The following is a 21,373-nucleotide window of genomic DNA, read 5'->3' as shown; positions in this document are numbered from 1 at the left end:
TTATCTTGATTAATAATTGTTTTATGCTTATATTTTTTTAGATATCTATTATTTTAGAAATAAATATTCAGATAATTTAATGTGTATCACATCGACAGAGAGTATATAATTATTTGGCAAAAACTTGTGTAAGACGATCTCACGGATTGTATTTTGTGAGACATATCTCTTATTTGGGTCATTCATGAAAAAATATTACTTTTTATGTTAAGAGTATTATTCTTTATTTTGAATATCGGTACGGTTGACCCATATCACAGATAAAGATTCGTAAGATCGTCTTACAAGATATCTACTCTTATTATTTTAGCTCAACTCAAAATTGTATTTTCAAAAAGCCCTTATATATTAAACATTTTACAATATAGTCTTGTACTATAATTTAAAATTCATATTTTTTTTTTCCATTTCAAAACTTTTTTTAAGATTAAGATATCTTCATTATTACATTTGATTGAAATTTTTTTTTTTGATGTTTCAAAATAATGGAAACAAATTTATTCTATTATGCATTTTTTTTAATCTATGCCTAAGTTTCTCTTCAATCGTCATAAAAAAGTTAATTTATCCTTGGCAATATTGAGAAAAGCTCGACCCTTCTGTGATCCAATTTCACTCTACCAACTCTGGTCAGTTTTCTATATTTTCTCTCGGATTTTTTTGCTGATTTTTTTTATAAAATTATTTGATTTTCATTGTTCATGTGAATGTGTGATTAACGCTAATTTGATGGGGAGAGGAGGAAATTTTAATTGTTGACTGCAAAATTTTGAGCAAAAGGTGTGTTGAAATGCAGAAATTTCTTACCTTTTCAGTCTTGTTGGACTGCTCAATAAAACGTGGAATAGGAAAAGCGGTCGTGTCTGGATGAACCCAAGGCGGAACGAAGCCGTGGGTTTGGGTGGGATAGGGATGATGAAAAGACGATGCAATTGAAAATACTGATAATTTTTTTCGTAGTCAATCTAACCATCGAGGAATTACGAATGTTTCTTTTTACTTGTTTGAAAGTGGATATCTGTGCATTTGTTGATTCTTATTTTTTTTACCTTTATATGTACTCTTTGAGAGATGCATAGTCCCAAGACTTGTTAGATTTGTTGATTCGTTAGTGATTTATTAATGAAGTCTTTACACCATTTAGTTTTTGGTTCGACTGTGTAGTGTATTGCTTTTGTCCGAAAGTTCAAACCTTTTTCTTATGCTCTCTCGAGAAAGTGAAAGATATTGTTGGAGGACATAGAATGGACGAAGTTGAAGATAGTTTTCAGTCGAAAAAGATAGTCTTTGTGACTGTTGGGACTACCTCTTTTGACTCCTTGGTTAGAGCTGTAGATACCGGGGAAGTTAGGGAAGCATTGTTCGAGAAGTGATTCACCCATCTTCTCTTTAAAATGGGGCGCGGTTCCTACATCCCCATGAAGGTAATGTGAAGGTTTTTTTATGATTTTTTTTCTTTGATTAACATGTTGATCCTAGTGAATAAATTTTATGTTGTCTCTACATTCTAGCTCTAATCGTCTTGAAACATTGATCTAGTAGCTACCGGGTTTAAATATGAAATATAAATATCAGAAAAATCATGGATAGAAGACACTTTAAGCACTGTTTATTTGTGTCACCGTGAAATTGGTGACATTTCTGGGCATCATATTTCATGTTAGTTTCTTTCAATCTTATGCCCACAACAAATGCTCTTGAGTCATTTTTAATATTTGTGTTTGAGCATAGTCTATTTTGCATCCCTCTTTTTTTTTTAAATTGACATGTCATATCATCTTATTTCTTTTAAGTTTAGTACATCAAATGATTTTAGAGTCCATCCCGTCTTGAATTTGACATCACCATTTTGAAGTGAACGATATTTTGATTTGAGTTGTTCATCTGCTGGAGATAGCCAACTAACTCTTAAAGGTGTGATTTTCATGGATTTAGATGTGTTCAATTTTCCAGAGTAAATCTATCTAGAGATATAGAAAAGTAGAATTTGGACATGCCGAATTGTAAAGGCCAGTATTTCGTATTCGTATTATTATTTTTTTTTGCGGAATTATAAAAATTTTTCTAAATAAATAATCATCTTGCCTCATTTATAGAATAACCATGTAAATAATTTTAATTTTAAAATAACAGCGGAAGCCAATATTGTTTTCAAACAAAAATTTAAAAATAATCCAACGTATTAAAACCGAGTTTGAATAATAAAAGGTGCATAAACTAAAACATGAGGTTCTCGGGTTTTCTACCACTGCCACAAGATAGCTCACTGGTCTACGCCCTCCGTCTCGACCTCATTAGTACCTACAACAATCAAGTCTAGTGAGTCTAAAGACTCAACATGTATATATCGTGAATAACAAGTAATATATATCATACAATCGCATGCAACGTAAAATTAAAGTATCGTAAAGCGTATAGGTGAAAATCGTATCATGAATAATTATAATTACGTGCATATCTGAAAATCATACGTAAAAGCTTTGCTTAATAGAGCTCTGTCATGTTATATCCTAATTTTCTGGTAGAGATAATGTTTCTAATCAAGTGGCCCATAACATAACGTGAGCGCCTGATCAGACTAAACCACAGTATATTGGGCGGTAGAGATCACCACAGCCGTTGGACTGGATATCCGTACCCATACATAATCGTAAACCGGTCGTAAGTCACCGGGCGGAGAGGTCCTCGGTTGCGCCTACCGACTTCCAAACCCATAAACATAAGGTGGCCACAAGACATATAGCATATATCTCAAAAATAAACATTTTATATTTTTATGCACGTAATATAATTATAACCTTATTTTTACCAGATGAGTTGGATCATTCCCAGGCTTGCTGCGACTTAATTCTAATATGTGACACATGCAATAAATATTAACTTGACAAAAACTTAACAATAGAACCAAAAATGAGACGATTCGGACCAACAACTTGATTTTTAATCATGGCATGTACCAACCCGAACCAACATTAAACCGACGTTTAACCATGATTAAAAATACCCCAAACATACTGAAAAATATGCATGATGATAACTGTACACGAAAATTGGTGAATGGAATCCAAAAACATAAAACACTTTTTCGAGAGTCATTTTGGCACCTTTCACCGTAAATTCTCGTACGACCTCTAAACTCGACCAAATCACAAACGGCCAAAAACATGACTTTCCTAACTCATTAAGGTAGTGTCCAGTCCAAGGCCATGAGCTAAAAGCCAACCAAGAACTCAAACCACCACCAAAACCGTGACCCAAAGCTGCTGTCCAATTACAGCAGTAGCAACTCGGTGTTTGTAGTTAAAATCCTGAAATAAATGACTATGGGCTTGAACCACCATCCAAGGACTCTTACCAACATCCTAAGGTATGGCTTTGACCATGGCTAAGGGCTAAAAGCCAACCACAAAAGCCAACACATAGGACAATGCAACATGCTAGCCGAGAATGCATATTCTGTGCAGTGGTGTATATATTGAATTGTTTTGCTGTCAATCTTCGTTCCAGTGGCTATATAATTAACCTTGGCTCGATCTTGACATGATGAAGTGTGGTATGAACCATGGTTATGGGCTAGAAGCCAACCATAATCCAAACAACACAGAAAAACCGAAAGTTACTCACACCAAAAATCAGATTTTTGAAAACCGAAGAGCACTTGTTATGTTTCTGTAAAATCTGAGGGATCTATGAAACACGCTTTGAAAAGATGATTTGGTCACGTCCTAGACATGATAAGGAAGGGTTTTAACCATGGCTACAGTCCCTAGAACAGCCAAGATTCGAACACCCCTTTAAACCATCTAATGACAGAAACGTGACACAAAATCTTGTACTCATGGAGATGTTGCTGTCATCTCTCGGTTTATGCGTGTATGGGCTTGAACTATTGAATTAAAAACACCCTAACACATTCTAATTCATGCTTAGTAGCAGCCATGTGAGCCTGGAGCCGATCAACATCCTGAAACCACATGAAACCTTTCAAACAAAACATAAACATGGCCGAGAAAATCTGTGCAGAAATTTCGAGTAGTTGCTGTCAAAATTTCGATTTTTCCTCATGAATCCTTAACATATAATGCTTAAAAATATCTATAGGACTTGATTTAAGAGCAAAGAAACAACATATACATGCCTGAAATTTGTTTTGAACAAAAACAAATCAATACAACGAATACGAGCGGCGGCACGAAGTTGGTTTCTTTTCTTTGTTACAGCTGCTGTTCTCGATCCTAAGCTGCTATGTTTCCTGCTACATTTCGAAGCTTATGGTTGTAGGAAATGTAAGGGATGAAAGTGAATGATATAGGAGGTGTTAAAGGTGCTATAATACACATTAAGTTGGGGGTTACAAGTCAAGAATTTGAATGGGTTTGAAATGATTGTCCTTCCTTGCCGCCGTGAGTTTTGCTCTTATTATTCCTACTGAACGTGCACTTTAATCTGCTAAGGTAATGGTTTGAGGAAAAATTATGTGAATTATAGTGTTTGAATTTATTTATTAGTGAATTAAAATGATCAAAGGAATGAATACACCATGAAGTCTCATTATAGGTACTTTGAAAGGAAAAGTTACTACACCTTTGAATTGTATTGACCAAATTCCAACTTATTTTGAATGGTATTTTATGGTTTAAATTTTCATTTTTAATTGTTTAAGATTTTAAACCTCCATTATATATATTTTAATGTATTAACAAATTAATTTAGTTTAGAATCTTGCATGACATACATGACTTCAAATTTAAATGTTTAAAGGCTATGTTTAATTTCTTGAATATATTTGACTTATATTAGTTCATCCCCCTTTGTTTACATATTTTTATTTAAGCTTTAATTAAATATTAACCTAAAGAACTTTATTTAATAACTTAACTCTAATTAATTTAAATAAATCCTAAAACATTCTATTTCTTTAAATTAAATTATTCCTTGACTTAAATTAAATTTAGGAATATTTTCTTATTATTAATCTTATCTCTAATCTCCAAACTCCGGTCCGGCCTCGCGTATTTATCCTGAAAAGATAAAACTAAACATCTACTTTTAAAACAAATAATCATGATTTAATAATTATAAAATGAAGTAAACCCTTCATATATTTATAAAAATTCATTTTTAATTTAAATAGTAGCACTTATGCATGGCTTATACGTAATTTGATTTTCGGGTTCTACAACTCTCCCCTCCTTAAAGGAAATTTCGTCCCCGAAATTAAAACTTACCGAATAGTTCGGGATAACGACTCCTCATCTCTGGCTCAGATTCCCACGTAGCTTCCTCCTCCGAATGATTGAGCCATTTGACTTTCACTAGCTTGACCATTTTGTTCCGAAGCTTTTTCTCCTGTCTGTCTAAGATTTGCACTGGTCTTTTCTCATAAGACAAGTTCAGAGTGAGCTGCAACGGTTCGAAGTTCAAGACATGCGATGGATTTGCCATATACTTCCTCAACATGGAGACGTGAAACACGTTGTGCACTCCGGCCAGATTCGGCGGAAGAGCAACACGATAAGCTAATGTCCCAACTCTGTCGAGGATCTCAAATGGTCCAATGAATCTCGGACTGAGCTTTCCTTTCTTTCCGAACCGCATGACACCTTTCATCGGCGCAATCTTCACGGAAACATGGTCACCAACAGCAAACTCTAAATCTCTCCTTCTCTGATCTGCATAACTCTTCTGTCTACTCTGAGCAGTCCTCATCCTATCACGGATCTTGACTACTACATCAGCAGCCTGGTGTACAATCTCCGGACCCAATTCTGCTCTCTCCCCTACTTTATCCCAATGGATAGGCGATCTACACTTACGACCGTACAGTGCTTCATATAGGAGCCATACCTATAGACGACTAAAAACTGTTGTTATAGATAAACTCCACCAACGGTAGCTTTGATTCCCAACTCCCGGAGAAATCAAGGACACATGCACGAAGAAGATCTTCCAAAATCTGGATAACTCTCTCGGACTGACCATCTGTCTGTGGGTGAAAAGCTGTGCTAAACAACAATTTCGTACCCATAGCTGAATGTAGACTCTTCCAAAATGATGAAGTGAATCTAGGATCTCGGTCAGACACTATAGAAACGGGAATACCATGAAGTCTGACGATCTCCCGGATATATAACTCTGCATACTGGATCATGGAGAAAGTCGTCTTAATAGGCAAGAAATGAGCTGATTTCGTAACACGATCTACGATCACCCATATAGCATTCGACCCTCTGACTGATTTTGGCAGACCGACAACGAAGTCCATGGTGACATTCTCCCACTTCCATTCGGGTATAGGGAGAGGCTTGAGAAAACCTGCTGGTCTCTGATGTTCCGCTTTCACTAGCTGACACGTCAGACATTCGGATACAAATCATCGGATATCCCTCTTTATTCTGGCCTCCAATATAATAACTGCAGGTCTTTGTACATCTTCGTACTCTCTGGATGAATAGAGTACGGCGACATATGGGCCTCAGATAAGATATCCTCTCGAATAGAATCGCTGCTCGGAACCCACATTCTGTCTCGATATCTGACAATACCGTCTCTAACTGTGTACAAGATACTGCCCTTGGCTTCATCTCTCTGTCTCTACTTAGCCAACTGCTTGTCTGCTAACTGCCCACTGCGAATACGGTCTAGAAGAGAAGACTGAATCGTCAAAGTAGATAGACGAGGAACTCTACCTCGAGGATATGTCTCTAGATCAAACCTCTGCATCTCAAACTGAAGAGGTCTCGAAACCACCAAATGAGCCATCCCTGCGACTTTCTTGCTCAACGCATCCGCAACTACATTAGCTTTGCCAGGATGATAGCTAATGTCACAGTCATAGTCCTTCATTAGCTCCAACCAACGCCTCTGCCACATATTCAACTCTTTCTGTGTAAAGAAGTGTATGAGACTTTTGTGGTCGGTAAAGATCTGGCACTTCTCTCCGTACAAATAATGCCTCCAAATCTTCAATGCAAATACTACGGCTGCCAACTCTAGATCATGGGTAGGATAATTTTTCTCATTAATCTTCAACTGACGAGAAGCATATGCTATCACCTTCTCATGCTGCATCAATACTGCGCCTAAACCGAGTTTCGAAGCATCAGTATACAGAACAAAATCTCCGGGTCCTGAAGGCATGGCCAACACTGGTGCTGAAATAAGAGCTTGCTTCAATGTATCGAAGCTCTTCTGACATTCCTCGCTCCACACATACTTAACATTCTTCTTCGTCAATGATGTGAGTGGAACTGCGATGGAGGAGAATCCCCGAATAAACTTCGATAGTTTCCTGCTAGCCCCAGGAAACTACGAATCTCTGATGCATTTTGCGGCACAACCCAATCTCTGACTGCTGCAACTTTCGCCGGGTCTACCTCAATACCGCTGCTAGAAACGACGTGGCCTAAGAACGCCACCTTCTCTAATCCAGAACTCGCACTTACTGAACTTCGCGAATAACTTGTGCTTTTGCAAGGTCTGCAGTACTGTGGTTAGATGTCTGCTGTGATCCTCTTGATTCTTTGAGTAGATGAGAATATCATCTATGAATACTATCACGAACTGATCAAGATATGGCTGAAACACGCGATTCATGATATCCATGAAGATCGCTGGCGCATTCGTCAAACCGAACGGCATCACAAGAAACTCGAAGTGGCCATACCGAGTCCTAAAAGCAGTCTTGAGAACATCGGCGTCTTTCACTCTCAGCTGATGATAACCAGAACGCAGATCAATCTTGGAGAATACTGAAGCTCCCTGCAACTGATCAAATAAATCTTCAATCCTCGGGAGTGGGTATTTGTTCTTCACTGTAACTCTGTTCAACTCCCGGTAATCAATGCAGAGCCTCATCGAACCATCCTTTTTCTTCACAAACAAGATCGGTGCGCCCCATGGCGAAAAAGCTCGGGCGAATGAACTCCTTGTCAAGAAGTTCCTGAATCTGCTTCTTGAGTTCTGCCATCTCTGTCGGTGCTAATCGGTACGGTGCTTTGGAGATCGGCGTAGTACCGAGCATAAGCTCAATAGAAAATTCCACCTCTCGCACAGGTGGTAAACCATAGACGTCATCAGGAAAAACATCTAGAAAGTCCCGGACAATAGGAACATCGGATGCTGACTGTTTGGGCGTCTCGGGAACAGATACAAGAGTAGCTAAAAATGCTCGGCACCCTCGATGCATGAGTTTCCTAGCCTGGGCATAAGGTATTATACGCGGTAAATTAAAATACATGTCTGGTTCGAATAAGAATTGTTCCATCCCAGGCGGTCGGACTAGAACAGATCTCTGCTGGAAATCAATCAACACTCTGTTCCTCAATAGCCAGTCCATCCCCAGAATGATATCAAATTCTGGCATCGGCAGGACGATGAGATCCGCATACACAAGATTACCATGAAGTTCAAGGTCTATATCTCGGATCACGTTAGTAGCTGTCATCTCCTCTCCGGAAGGTAATGCTACTGAATACGTTATGTCTAGCCCAATTGTCTTGATCTTGAGATAATTTGCAAAGGTTTATGAAATGAATGAATGAGTAGCCCCTGAATCTATCAAGGCTTTCTAGCTGAACCGGCTATAAAGATTCTCCCTGAAAGATTGGAATATCATGCTAAACTCAATAGTTTTACAAGAACTATGCTTATAGACATGCAAAGGTCAAAGTTCTTCTAACCTAAATTCCCGTAGCTAACACTGATTAGAACATGCAATCCTATCATAAGTTCTAAGTTCAAAATCTTAACCCAAAACATTAAACTTCAAATGCAACTTAAGGATTTAGGATACCTGTCATGAGCATCGTCTCCGGGTTAGTCTCCGCAGCATGTAGAGCAAAAACTCTGCCTTGAGTAGGCAGATTCTTCTGAGGACAATTCTTCAATATGTGGTCAGTACTACCACATTTGTAACACTTTCCCGAACCATACATACAAGTCCTAGCATGACGACGTGAACACTTGGCACAGACTGGGTACTCCACTGTCCTCGGGACTGCTCGTCCTTGCTGTTGCTGCTGCGGCCCTCTGTTCCTGGGTGGCCCGTGGAAAGGTCTCTTATTCTGATGCTGCTGATGAGGGGGGCGGTGTGGTGCCTGAAATGGTCGTTTACCCTAGCGATCGCGCTCAATATCATTCTGGTCTTGCTCTGCCGCTAGAGCTCTTGAAACAGCAACATCATAGGTAGTAGGGCCAGCCACCCTAACATCACGGCGTAAGATCGGCCGCAGACCATTCAGAAAATGTCTCAATTTAGCTCCAACATCATTAGCAATTAGGGGTACAAAATGACATCCCCTCTCGAACTTACGGATGAACTCCGTAACAGTCAAGTCTCCCTGCCTCAGGGTCATGAACTCCGTGGTCAACCTCGAACGCACCTCTTCAGTAAAATATTTAGAGTAGAATACCTCTGTAAAGCGCGTCCAGTTCAAAGTAGCCAAATCTAAAGCTACAGATGCTCCTTCCCACCACAGGCGAATGTCTCCTCCAAACAGATAAGTCGCACAACGAACCCTATCTCCATATTCGAGCCCCATGAACTCGAAAATAACCTCAAGGGACTTAATCCAGCCCTCAGCAGCCATAGGATCTGACGTCCCTAAGAATTCCTTCGGTCGCATCTTCATGAACCGCTCATAGATAGCCTCCGGCCCCGTCTGTCTGGCTCCCACTGCATTGTTCCGCGCAAACTGTGCGAAGAACTGAGTCATCCCAGCTAGCATCTGGGCATTCATGTCTGGTGGAGGGGGTGGTGGTAAATATCTCTCCTCGTTCTCCTGACAATGCTCATCACCTCCCGTGCGATCAATAATGCGTCTAGGAGGCATGTTGTTTCATAATTATAACCCATACGTAACCAACATGCATAATTCCACTATTTTCTTTAAATTTAAATAAATACTGCATAATCATAACCTTGACATAAATATTTCATGAAATCATGATGAAAAATTTTTCATGCTTCAAACGAAATGCGTAAACGTAAAACTTACAGACCGAAGACGTGACTTCATGAGCTTCTCGAGAGCAGTAGTAGTACAACCCTTTACAAGATCACTGGCTCTGATACCAACTGTAAAGAACCGTATTTCGTATTCGTATTCGTATTATTTTTTTTTGCAGGAATTATAAAAATTTTTCTAAATAAATAATCATCTTGCCTCATTTATAGAATAACCATGTAAATAATTTTAACTTTAAAATAACAGCGGAAAGCAAATATTGTTTTCAAACAACAATTTAAAAATAATTCAACGTATTAAAACCGAGTTTGAATAATAAAAGGTGCATAAACTAAAACATGAGGTCCTCGGGTTTTCTACTACTGCCACAAGATAGCTCACTGGTCTACGCCCTCCGTCTCGACCTCATCTGTGAGAACCCAAATTTTTGGACACGCAATTAATTAAATATAGACATGTATAAGACTTTATTTTCGATTTATAATAAATTCGAAAATATTAAATAATACATGGTATTGAAAATTCAAGCCAATAAATACATGAAATTCAAATTCAGTACAAATCATGTATTAATTTCGAAATAAGGCTGGATAGTCAATCAAATTGGAAGGAAATATTACATACAAGGCAGCTTTTCTCAGCAAGGAAGCATATCAATATCTGTGGAAGGAGCATCTCCAAATTTTGGAAGGAAAATCAATCGGTTTATGGTAGGATTCTTACCCAGCACCTATAAATACCCCCCTAAGCCTTTGAAATTTTCACCCCTCATTCTATCAAGCAATTTTCGAAATTGCTTTCACAAGTGCTCCCAAGAATTTTCGAAATTTTCTCCCGAAAATTCTGCACGAGTCATCAAAATTCTTTCGAAGTTCAGAAATTCATTTCTCTCGCTCGGATGCTCGGAATCCGATCTCCACCGTTCAGAATATGCTTCCATATGTTTTGAATAACATATCCAAATTTCAGAAAAATCCAAAGAAAACTGCTCAGATTTTATGCGGGAATTCAGCATACCTACGGTTTTTCTGTATGAATAGACCTAAACGACTTTCAAACCCGATCTCCACCGTTCATAATATATTTAATGTACTTGTGAACGTACTGTAAAATTTTGAGTCCGATCCTACGGTGAAATAAGGCGCAGTGAATTTTTCAAGACGGCTGATTTTTCGGTAGATGTGCTGCTGCGTTTTCGAGGGGTTGGTTGCATGATTCTTCTATAGTTTCAGAGTTCTTCACGTTTTCTTCCAGTCTAAGGTAAGTGGGCTGTTTTAAAGAATTAATTTCGATTATGCATTCTTCGTGTGTTTTTGAAAATACGGTCGAGTACGTTCTTCTTCTACTCCGTTCTTGTGTTGGCTGTCATACGGTTTTGGGCACTGTGAGGATTCGACTGTATATGGGTGGGAATCCCAACCATGACGTACCCTTACGCGGTGGGGGACATAACCGCTATACGGCCTCGCCCCCTTAGAGGAGTAAAAATTAGGGACTGACGTCAGTAAACCATAGAAAGTTAGATAAATCACAGTGGCTGGTAAGTGTTATGCATGTGATATGAATGATGTTATGTAAGTGCAAGTCATGTGATTTTCGAAATTATGCATGTTGTTATATTGTGCTCGAACGGCCCCCACTTGCTGAGTGACGACCATATCACTCACCCCTTACTTTACTCTCCCTAGATAAATCAGAAAAGAAAATCGAGGAGGATGAGCAAGACCAGTTTTGGGACTGATAATAAGATGATTCAAGAAGTTTATTTTAGTTTTGGCTTAGTAAGTTGTAAAAGCTTCCGCATATTATTTTTATCATTTTAAGAATATACGTTGTAAAGACAATCTTTTGATTGATTATGAGTAATAAACTGGTTTTTGGTTTATACTGTACTACGAGGTTTGTTGTTTTCAATTGTGTAGTTGTAAAACAACGCCGGTGTCAACTAACGCCGGTCTCGGGGCGTGACATTTAAGTGGTATCAGAGCCGCCAGGTTCATAATCCAGTTGGGAAGAAAAATTTGTCAGGTTATGGCAAAAGGCTGATGCAGTCCCTTTCGGAACTCCCAACAAGTATTATTCACAACTTTGATGTGAGACGTGGTCCGAAAACAAGAAAATCTTTCGTTTAGACCTCCGAAATCGCGTTTTTTGCTATTTTAGGAAAGTTTCGTTGAATTCCTAACTTTCATAGGAAACTCAGAATTTAATTACATCGACTGTTCTAGAATCCTCTCGACGTATTCTTTCTATCCATGGGTCAATGTCCAAACTTTCTACTTTTGGAAACTTTCTCGAAAATCTCGTTCAACGTGTTTCTTGAACTACTTGTCGATTTTTTTGAAATTTTATTATGATGACAATTAATATTTGTATTTATTTTGGGAATATATCTATCAGAGATAAGTTGACTTAAGCTTCTGATTTAAGGAAAAAAAATTTACTCGAGGATGATAAGTTATTTATGAAAACTAATATGAGAAAAGTTGATATAAGTATTATATCATAAGTTTTGGGTACTGTACTATAGAAGTTGATTTTGTGTCGATAGTTAATTGTGTGAGCAATATGTTTGGGTTATTAAGAATATTAAGCGCTAACTTTAAATATGTAGAACATTGGAATATCTTGTGAGAAAATATCATCAGGTTAAGGAATTTATATTATTTTGGGATAACAAGTAGGCTACGACCTTACGTAAAAAAAAAAAAATAAGTTATGAGATATTGGTGGGTATCAAGGAAATTATAGAATAAGTTTTGACTTTTATGGTACTAAGAATGATTCAAAGAGAATGACATTCAATGAACTCCTTTGTTTTAGAGCGTGATAGGCTCGTGATCTTGATGAAAATAAGATTTAGTAAAAGAATAATTATCTGAGGTAACGACTAGGTTATAATTTTCGGGATTTAAGTCAATAAGCTATATATCAATACTGAGTTAAGTTTCAATATTCTATATGGGTTTTAAGTTTTGAGATAATAATTGGGGTAATTTCAAGATAAGATAAAATTAGTATCAATTCGCATATATTCAGTGCTGACTTAATTCAACTCACTTCGGTAGATTTCGACGCCATCCTAAGGATGAACTGATTAGCTAAGAGCCGTGCGATAGTAGATGGCCAGAGTAAAAATGTCAAACTCTGAACCCCAAACCAAGAAGAAATCAGATATCATGGCGATGCCAAGGAACAGAAATGCATTTTTCTGTTACCCAGAATTGGAAAGCCTATAATATCGGGAGAAGAAATTTACCCAGCAATGGTGAACAAAGTGCAAGAAGGAGATAAGCTGAAATTGGAAGATATTCAAGTAATACGAAAATTTTCAGACGTTTTTTCAGAAAGGCTTCTTGGAATGTTCTCGGACTAAGAAGTAGAGTTCGAGATAAATTTGGTACCAGTGATGCATTAATCTCCAATACACTGTACCGAATGGCTCCAGATGAACTTAAGGAGCTAAAATAATAACTCCAATAGTTGTTAGACAAAAAAAATGGATTAGGCCAAATGCATCTCTTTGGGGAGCCCCGGTCCTATTTGTAAAGAAGCATTATTAAAGTATGAGATTGTGTATAGATTATAGAGAACTCTATAAGATCACAATCAAGATAAATATATTCTTGCAATAATAGACGGTCTTTTCGATCAACTTAAATGAGCTACAGTCTTCTCCAAACTCGACCTGAGGTCAAGCTATAATCAGCTAAAGGTCAGAGCAGAAGACACCTCAATGTCAGCATTCAAAATAAGGTCATCAGTGGAACTAAGAAAGTAGAGGCAATTCTAGATTATCCGAAACATAAGAATGCAACCAAAATTAGAAGCTTTTTTGGATTACTAGGCTATTAGCTGAAATTTGTCGAGGGCTTCTCTTCAGTAGTCGTATCACCAATGAGACTCGCACAAAAGAACTATAAATTCAACTGAAGATAAAGATGTGAAAGAGCTTTCAAACATTAAAGGAGAAGCTAGCATCTACACCAATGTTGGTATTATCTACTGAGGACAAGGATTTTACCATCTACAGCGAAGTATCAAAGGAAGATCTCAGAGGCGTACTCATGAAAGACATGCTAGTCAACTAAAGCCGCATGAGCAAAACTACCCTACTCACGATCTCTAGTTAGCAGCAGTGATTTTGCTTTGAAAATTTGGAGACACTATCTCTACGATGCCAAGTGTGAAGTATTCACTCATTGGCCACAAAGTCTCGAATATTTGTTCATTCAAAAAGAATTAAAAATGGGACAAGGACGGTGGATAAAGTTACTCAAAGAATGTGACTTGACAATAAGCTACCACGCCAGCAAGGCAAATAAGGTAGCCAATACTTTGAGTCAAACATGGGTAAGATAACCCTAGCATCACTCTTTGTGCAATCATGTCTTCTAGAAGCAGTCAAGCTAAATCAGAGTCGAGACATGACACTAGAGAAGTTCAAAGAACAAGACAAGGAGATAAAGTCGTCAAATTTTCAAGTGAGCCCAGACATAATCTTGGGGATGAGAGGACGATTGTGTGAGCCAGACATCGACAATCTTCGATAAGAAGTGATGTTAGAGGCTCATAAGTCAACATTCCAGATCTATACCATCAGTACAAAGATGTATAGAGATTTGAAAAAAAAAAAAGTTTCTGGCAAAACAGAATAAAAATAGATGTCGCCGAGTTTATATTTAAGTGACAAGTATGCCAACAAGTGAAAGTCGATCATCAGCGACATGGAGAATTACTGCAACAGTTAGAATCCTAGAATGGAAATGAGAATATATTTCCATGGATTTCGTAGTAGAATTTCCAAAGTCAATACAGATTCAAGACGGGATATGGATAATCGTAGATAGACTCACAAAATCTACGTACTTTCCACTCGTTCGAAGGAATTATAATATTGACAAGTTGACTATTCTATACGTGGATAACATTATGCGGCTACATGGTGTGCCAACAATCATAATGTCGGATAGATATCCAAGATTTGTGTAACGTATGTGGTAGAGCTTTCAAGAAGCCATGAGAACAAAAGTCACTCTTAATACGGCTTATCGTCCTTAAAATGATGGTCAAACAGAGAGAATGATTCAAATCCTAGAGGGTTTGATAATGGCATGTGTCATATACTTCAGTAGTAATTGAAGTGAACATATACCCCTGTAGAATTCGCCTACAATAACAATTATCACGTCAATATTGGGATGACTCCATTTGAAGCCTTTACGGACGAAAGTGTCGATCACCACTGTACATGGGACAAAATAAATGAGACATCCATGACATGCCAGAACTATTTCAAGCGACAATGAAAAAATTGGCCATTATCAAAGACATACTCAAGGCTGCATAGGACCAGCAAAAGAGTTAGTCTGATCTTAAAAGAAGACAAGTGGAATTCACAGTGAGTGAAAAGGCTTATATAAAGGTCTCATCAATGCAAGGAATCCTTAGATTTAATAAAGCTATAAAAGTGAATCCTCGATACAGTAGGACCATTCAAAATTCTGGATAGATTGGCACGTTGTCTTACAGAATAGCATTGCCATCAGATATGTCTAGAATCCATAATGTATTTCAGAAGTCCAAACTAAGGAAATACACCTCGAGCCCAGGCCATGTTATGGAAATTGAACCGCTCATGATCAAAGGTAACATGGGGAAAGAGCTGAAATATGAAGATGTCTCTATTTATATTGTGGATAAAATGACCAAGTACCGAGATGATGTATCATTCCCTATGTCAAGGTGCAATGGTCAAACACACAGAATGAGAAAACTACTTCGGAGTTTGAAGAGAAAATGTGCAAGCAATATCCCTACCATTTAGAAAGTCAAGCCGACTCAAGTTTCGAGGACGAAACTTCTAATAAGGAGGGAGGGATGTGAGAACCCAAATTTTTGGACATGCAATTAATTAAATATAGACATGTATAAGACTTTATTTTCGATTTATAATAAATTCGAAAATATTAAATAATACATGGTATTGAAAATTCCAAGCCAATAAATACATGAAATTCAAAATTCAGTACAAATCATGTATTAATTTCGAAATAAGGCTGGATATCAATCAAATTGGAAGGAAATATTACATACAAGGCAGCTTTTCTCAGCAAGGAAGTATATCAATATTTGTGGAAGGAGCATCTCCAAATTTTGGAAGGAAAATCAATCGGTTTATGGTAGGATTGTTACCCAGCACCTATAAATACCCCCCTAAGCCTTTGAAATTTTCACCCCTCATTCTATCAAGCAATTTTCGAAATTGCTTTCACAAGTGCTCCCAAGAATTTTCGAAATTTTCTCCCAAAAATTCTGCACGAGTCATCAAAATTCTTTCGAAGTTCAGAAATTCATTTCTCTCGATCGGATGCTCGGAATCCGATCTCCACCGTTCAGAATATGCTTCCATATGTTTTGAATAACATATCCAAATTTCAGCAAAATCCAACGGTTAGCTTTTCGTTTATAGCCTTTGAAAGAAAACTGCTCAGATTTTATGCGGGAATTCAGCATACCTACGGTTTTTCTGTATGAATAGGCCTAAACGACTTCCAAACCCGATCTTCACCGTTCATAATATATTTAACGTACTGTAAAATTTTGAGTCCGATCCAACGGTGAAATAAGGCGCAATGAATTTTTCAAGACGGCTGATTTTTCGGTAGATGTGCAACTGCGTTTTCGAGGGGTTGGTTGCATGATTCTTCTATAGTTTCAGAGTTCTTCACGTTTTCTTCCAGTCTAAGGTAAGTGGGCTGTTTTAATGAATTAATTTCGATTATGCATTCTTCGTGTGTTTTTGAAAATACGGTCGAGTACGTTCTTCTTCTACTCCGTTCTTGTGTTGGCTGTCATACGGTTTTGGGCACTGTGAGGATTCGACTGTATATGGGTGGGAATCCCAACCATGACGTACCCTTACGCGGTGGGGGACATAACCGCTATACGGCCTTGCCCCCTTAAAGGAGTAAAAATTAGGGACTGACGTCAGTAAACCATAGAAAGTTAGATAAATCACAGTGGCTGGTAAATGTTATGCATGTGATATGAATGATGTTATGTAAGTGCAAGTCATGTGATTTTCGAAATTATGCATGTTGTTATATTGTGCTCGAACGGCCCCCACTTGCTGAGTGACGACCATATCACTCACCCCTTACTTTACTCTCCCCAGATAAATCATAAAAGAAAATCGAGGAGGATGAGCAAGACCAGTTTTGGGACTGATAATAAATGATTCAAGAAGTTTATTTTAGTTTTGGCTTAGTAAGTTGTAAAAGCTTCCGCATATTATTTTTATCATTTTAAGAATCTACGCTGTAAAGACAATCTTTTGATTGATTATGAGTAATAAACTGGTTTTTGGTTTATACTGTACTACGAGGCTTGTTGTTTTCAATTGTGTGGTTGTAAAACAACGCCGGTGTCAACTAACCCCGGTCTCGGGGCGTGACATCATCAGTACCTACAACAATCAAGTCTAGTGAGTCTAAAGACTCAACATGTATATATCGTGAATAACAAGTAATATATACCATAAAATCGCATGCAACGTAAAATTAAAGTATCGTAAAGCGTATGGTGAAAATCGTATAATGAATAATTATAATTACGTGCATATCTGAAAATCATACGTAAAAGCTTTGCTCAATAGAGCTCTGTCATGTCATATCCTAATTTTCTGGTAGAGATAATGTTTCTAAGCAAGTGGCCCATAACATAACGTGAGCGCCTGATCAGACTAAACCACAGTATACTGGACGGTAGAGATCACCACAGCCCTTGGACTGGATATCCGTACCCACACATAATCATAAACCGGTCGTAAGTCACCGGGCGGAGAGGTCCTCGGTTGCGCCTACCGACTTCCAAACCCATAAACATAAGGTGGCCACAAGACATATAGCATATATCTCAAAAATAAACATTTTATATTTTTATGCACGTAATATAATTATAACCTTATTTTTACCGGATGAGTTGGATCATTCCCAGGCTTGGCTGCGACTTAATTCTAATATGTGACACATGCAATAAATCTTAACTTGACAAAAACTTAACAATAGAACCAAAAACGAGACGATTCGGACCAACAACTTGATTTTTAATCATGGCATGTACCAACCTGAACCAACATTAAACCGACGTTTAGCCATGATTAAAAATACCCCAAACATACTGAAAAATATGCATGATGATAACTGTACACGAAAATTGGTGAATGAAATCCGAAAAACATAAAACACTTTTTCGAGAGTCATTTTGGTACCTTTCACCGTAAATTCTCGTACGATCTCTAAACTCGACCAAATCACAGAACGGCCAAAAACACAACTTTCCTAACTCATTAAGGTAGTGTCCAGTCCAAGTACATGAGCTAAAAGCCAACCAAGAACTCAAACCACCACCAAAATCGTGACCCAAAGCTGCTGTCCAATTACAGCAGTAGCAACTTGTGTGTTGTTAGTTAAAATCCTGAAATAAATGACTATGGGCTTGAACCACCATCCAAGGACTCTTACCAACATCCTAAGGTATGGCTTGGACCATGGCTAAGGGCTAAAAGCCAACCACAAGCCGAGCCAACACATAGGACAATGCAACATGCTAGCCGAGAATGCATATTCTGTGCAGTGGTGTATATATTGAATTGTTTTGCTGTCAATCTTCGTTCCAGTGGCTATATAATTAACCTTGGCTCGATCTTGACATGATGAAGTGTGGTATGAACCATGGTTATGGGCTAGAAGCCAACCATAATCCAAACAACACAGAAAAACCGAAAGTTACTCACACCAAAAATCAGATTTTTGAAAACCGAAGAACACTTGTTATGTTTCTGTAAAATCTGAAGGATCTATGAAACACGCTTTGAAAAGATGATTTGGTCACGTCCTAGACATGATAAGGAATGGTTTTAACCATGGCTACAGTCCCTAGAACAGCCAAGATTCGAACACACCTTTAAATCATCTAATGACAGAAACGTGACACAAAATTTGTACTCATGGAGATGTTGCTGTCATCTCTCGGTTTATGCGTGTATGGGCTTGAACTATTGAATTAAAAACAGCCCTAACACATTCTAATTCATGCCTAGTAGCAGCCATGTGAGCCTGGAGCCGATCAACATCCTGAAATCACATGAAACCTTTCAAACAAAACATAACCATGGCCGAGAAAATCTGTGCAGAAATTTCGAGTAGTTGCTGTCAAAATTTCGATTTTTCCTCATGAATCCTGAACATATAATGCTTAAAAATATTTATAGGACTTGATTGAAGAGCAAAGAAATAACATATACATGCCTGAAATTTGTTTTGACAAAAACAAATCAATACAACTGAATACGAGCGGCGGCACGAAGTTGGTTTCTTTTCTTTGTTACAGCTGCTGTTCTCGATCCTAAGCTGCTATGTTTCTGCTATATTTCAAAGCTTATGGTTGTAGGAAATGTAAGGGATTAAAGTGAATGATATAGGAGGTGTTAAAGGTACTATAATACACATTAAGTTGGGGGTTACAAGTCAAGAATTTGAATGGGTTTGAAATGATTCTCCTTCCTTGCTGTCGTGAGTTTTGCTCTTATTATTCCTACTGAACGTGCACTTTAATCTGCTAAGGTAATGGTTTGAGGAAAAATTATGTGAATTATAGTGTTTGAATTTATTAATTAGTGAATTAAAATGATCAAAGGATTGAATACACCATGAAGTCTCATTATAGGTACTTTGAAAGGAAAAGTTAATACACCTTTGAACTGTATTGACCGAATTCCAACTTATTTTGAATGGTATTTTATGGTTTAAATTTGCATTTTTAATTGTTTAAGATTTTAAACCTCCATTACATATATTTTAATGTATTAACAAATTCATTTTGTTTAGAATCTTGCTTCAGAATCTTGCATGGCATACATGACTTCAAATTTAAATGTTTAAAGGCTATGTTTAATTTCTTGAATATATTTGACCTATATTAGTTCATCCCCCTTTGTTTACATATTTTTATTTAAGCTTTAATTAAATATTAACCTAAAGAACTTTATTTAATAACTTAGCTCTAATTAATTTAAATAAATCCTAAAACATTCTATTTCTTTAAATTAAATTATTCCTTGACTAAAATTAAATTTAGGAATATTTTCTTATTATTAATCTTATCTCTAATCTCCAAACTCCGGTCCGACCTCGCGTATTTATCCTGAAAAGATAAAACTAAACATCTACTTTTAAAACAAATAATCATGATTAATAATTATAAAATGAAGTAAACCCTTCATGTATTTATAAAAATTCATTTTTAATTTAAATAGTAGCACTATGCATGGCTTATACGTAATTTGATTTTCGGGTTCTACACGAATAGAGTCTATCGAATGTCTTTATCTTGTCAACATGGTTTCATGGCCTGCTATTATTTGCAATTTTTACATAATGGCTCTCATTTCCAGTCAGCTGGAGAAGATGGGTTTGTCTCATTAGATTATTTTACGTTTTCACCAAGCATTGCTGACCATTTGAGATCAGCCTCTCTTGTTATCAGTCATGCAGGTCAGTCATTTGCTGCGTTTGCTTTACAAATTGAAGCACCGCTTTTGATAGTAGAACGATCTTTCAAAATCGAGTCTTCCCTTGTTTGGACAGGTTCAGGGAGCATATTCGAGACCCTGCGACTGAGAAAACCTCTGATCGTGGTGGTTAACGAGGATCTAATGGACAACCATCAAAGTGAGCTAGCAGAAGAACTTGCAGAAAGGAAGCATTTGTTCTGTGCCCGTCCCCAGACACTTTTTAAAACCATTTCAGAAATGGATACCAAAAACCTTGTATCATATGAGCCTGGTGAAGCCTCGCTTGTCGCTAGGTTTATTAACCAGTTTCTGGGTTTCCTTAGTGAATGATTCAATGAAACGAAGAAGGATATACTTCAGAATGTTGAGGTTTTGCATAAGAGTAGGTCGTCTCCATTCATTTGCCACAACAACTTCAGTTCAGTGCTTATCTTGGGCTTTATTTGTTTATAATTTACGGAAATATTTTCATAGGCAAACATACCCTAATTAGTTTCAAATTCTTGAATCGGAAAAAACATTATTTTTCCCTTTTCATTTCCCATTCAAATGTAACTTTTTGCCACTTTGAAGGATGTAATTTTCAGTTTACAATATCAACCTATTCTTAATAGAAAGTTAAGTAACCAACTCCAGCGAATGTGGTCCCGGATCAATTGCATTGGTCTTCCTACTGCCTATCGTATAATTCTTGCGAGAGCTGGATGAGTGATGTGCCAAAAATATGAGTCGATCAAAACAAAATGTCACATTATTGCTATTTTACAAAATTTAAGTTTGACCCGATATGTCGTGTCCAATTTTATCCATTTCTGAGACCCGACCCGAC

At 37.4% G+C, this 21,373-nt stretch overlaps 1 protein-coding gene and 1 pseudogene across 4 annotated transcripts in view; both read left to right on the top strand.

Moving 5' to 3' along the window:
• Positions 1-21,373, top strand: part of LOC142524193 (uncharacterized) — a 52,086-nt gene that overhangs the window by 26,857 nt on the left and 3,856 nt on the right. The gene's annotated exons all lie outside the window — the stretch shown is intronic.
• Positions 549-21,079, top strand: LOC142524197 (uncharacterized; annotated as a pseudogene).

The sequence above is a fragment of the Primulina tabacum genome, chromosome 14 (genome assembly GCF_025594145.1).
Source record: "Primulina tabacum isolate GXHZ01 chromosome 14, ASM2559414v2, whole genome shotgun sequence".
NCBI lineage: Eukaryota > Viridiplantae > Streptophyta > Magnoliopsida > Lamiales > Gesneriaceae > Primulina > Primulina tabacum.
This window is presented reverse-complemented; position numbering and strand designations above follow the sequence as displayed.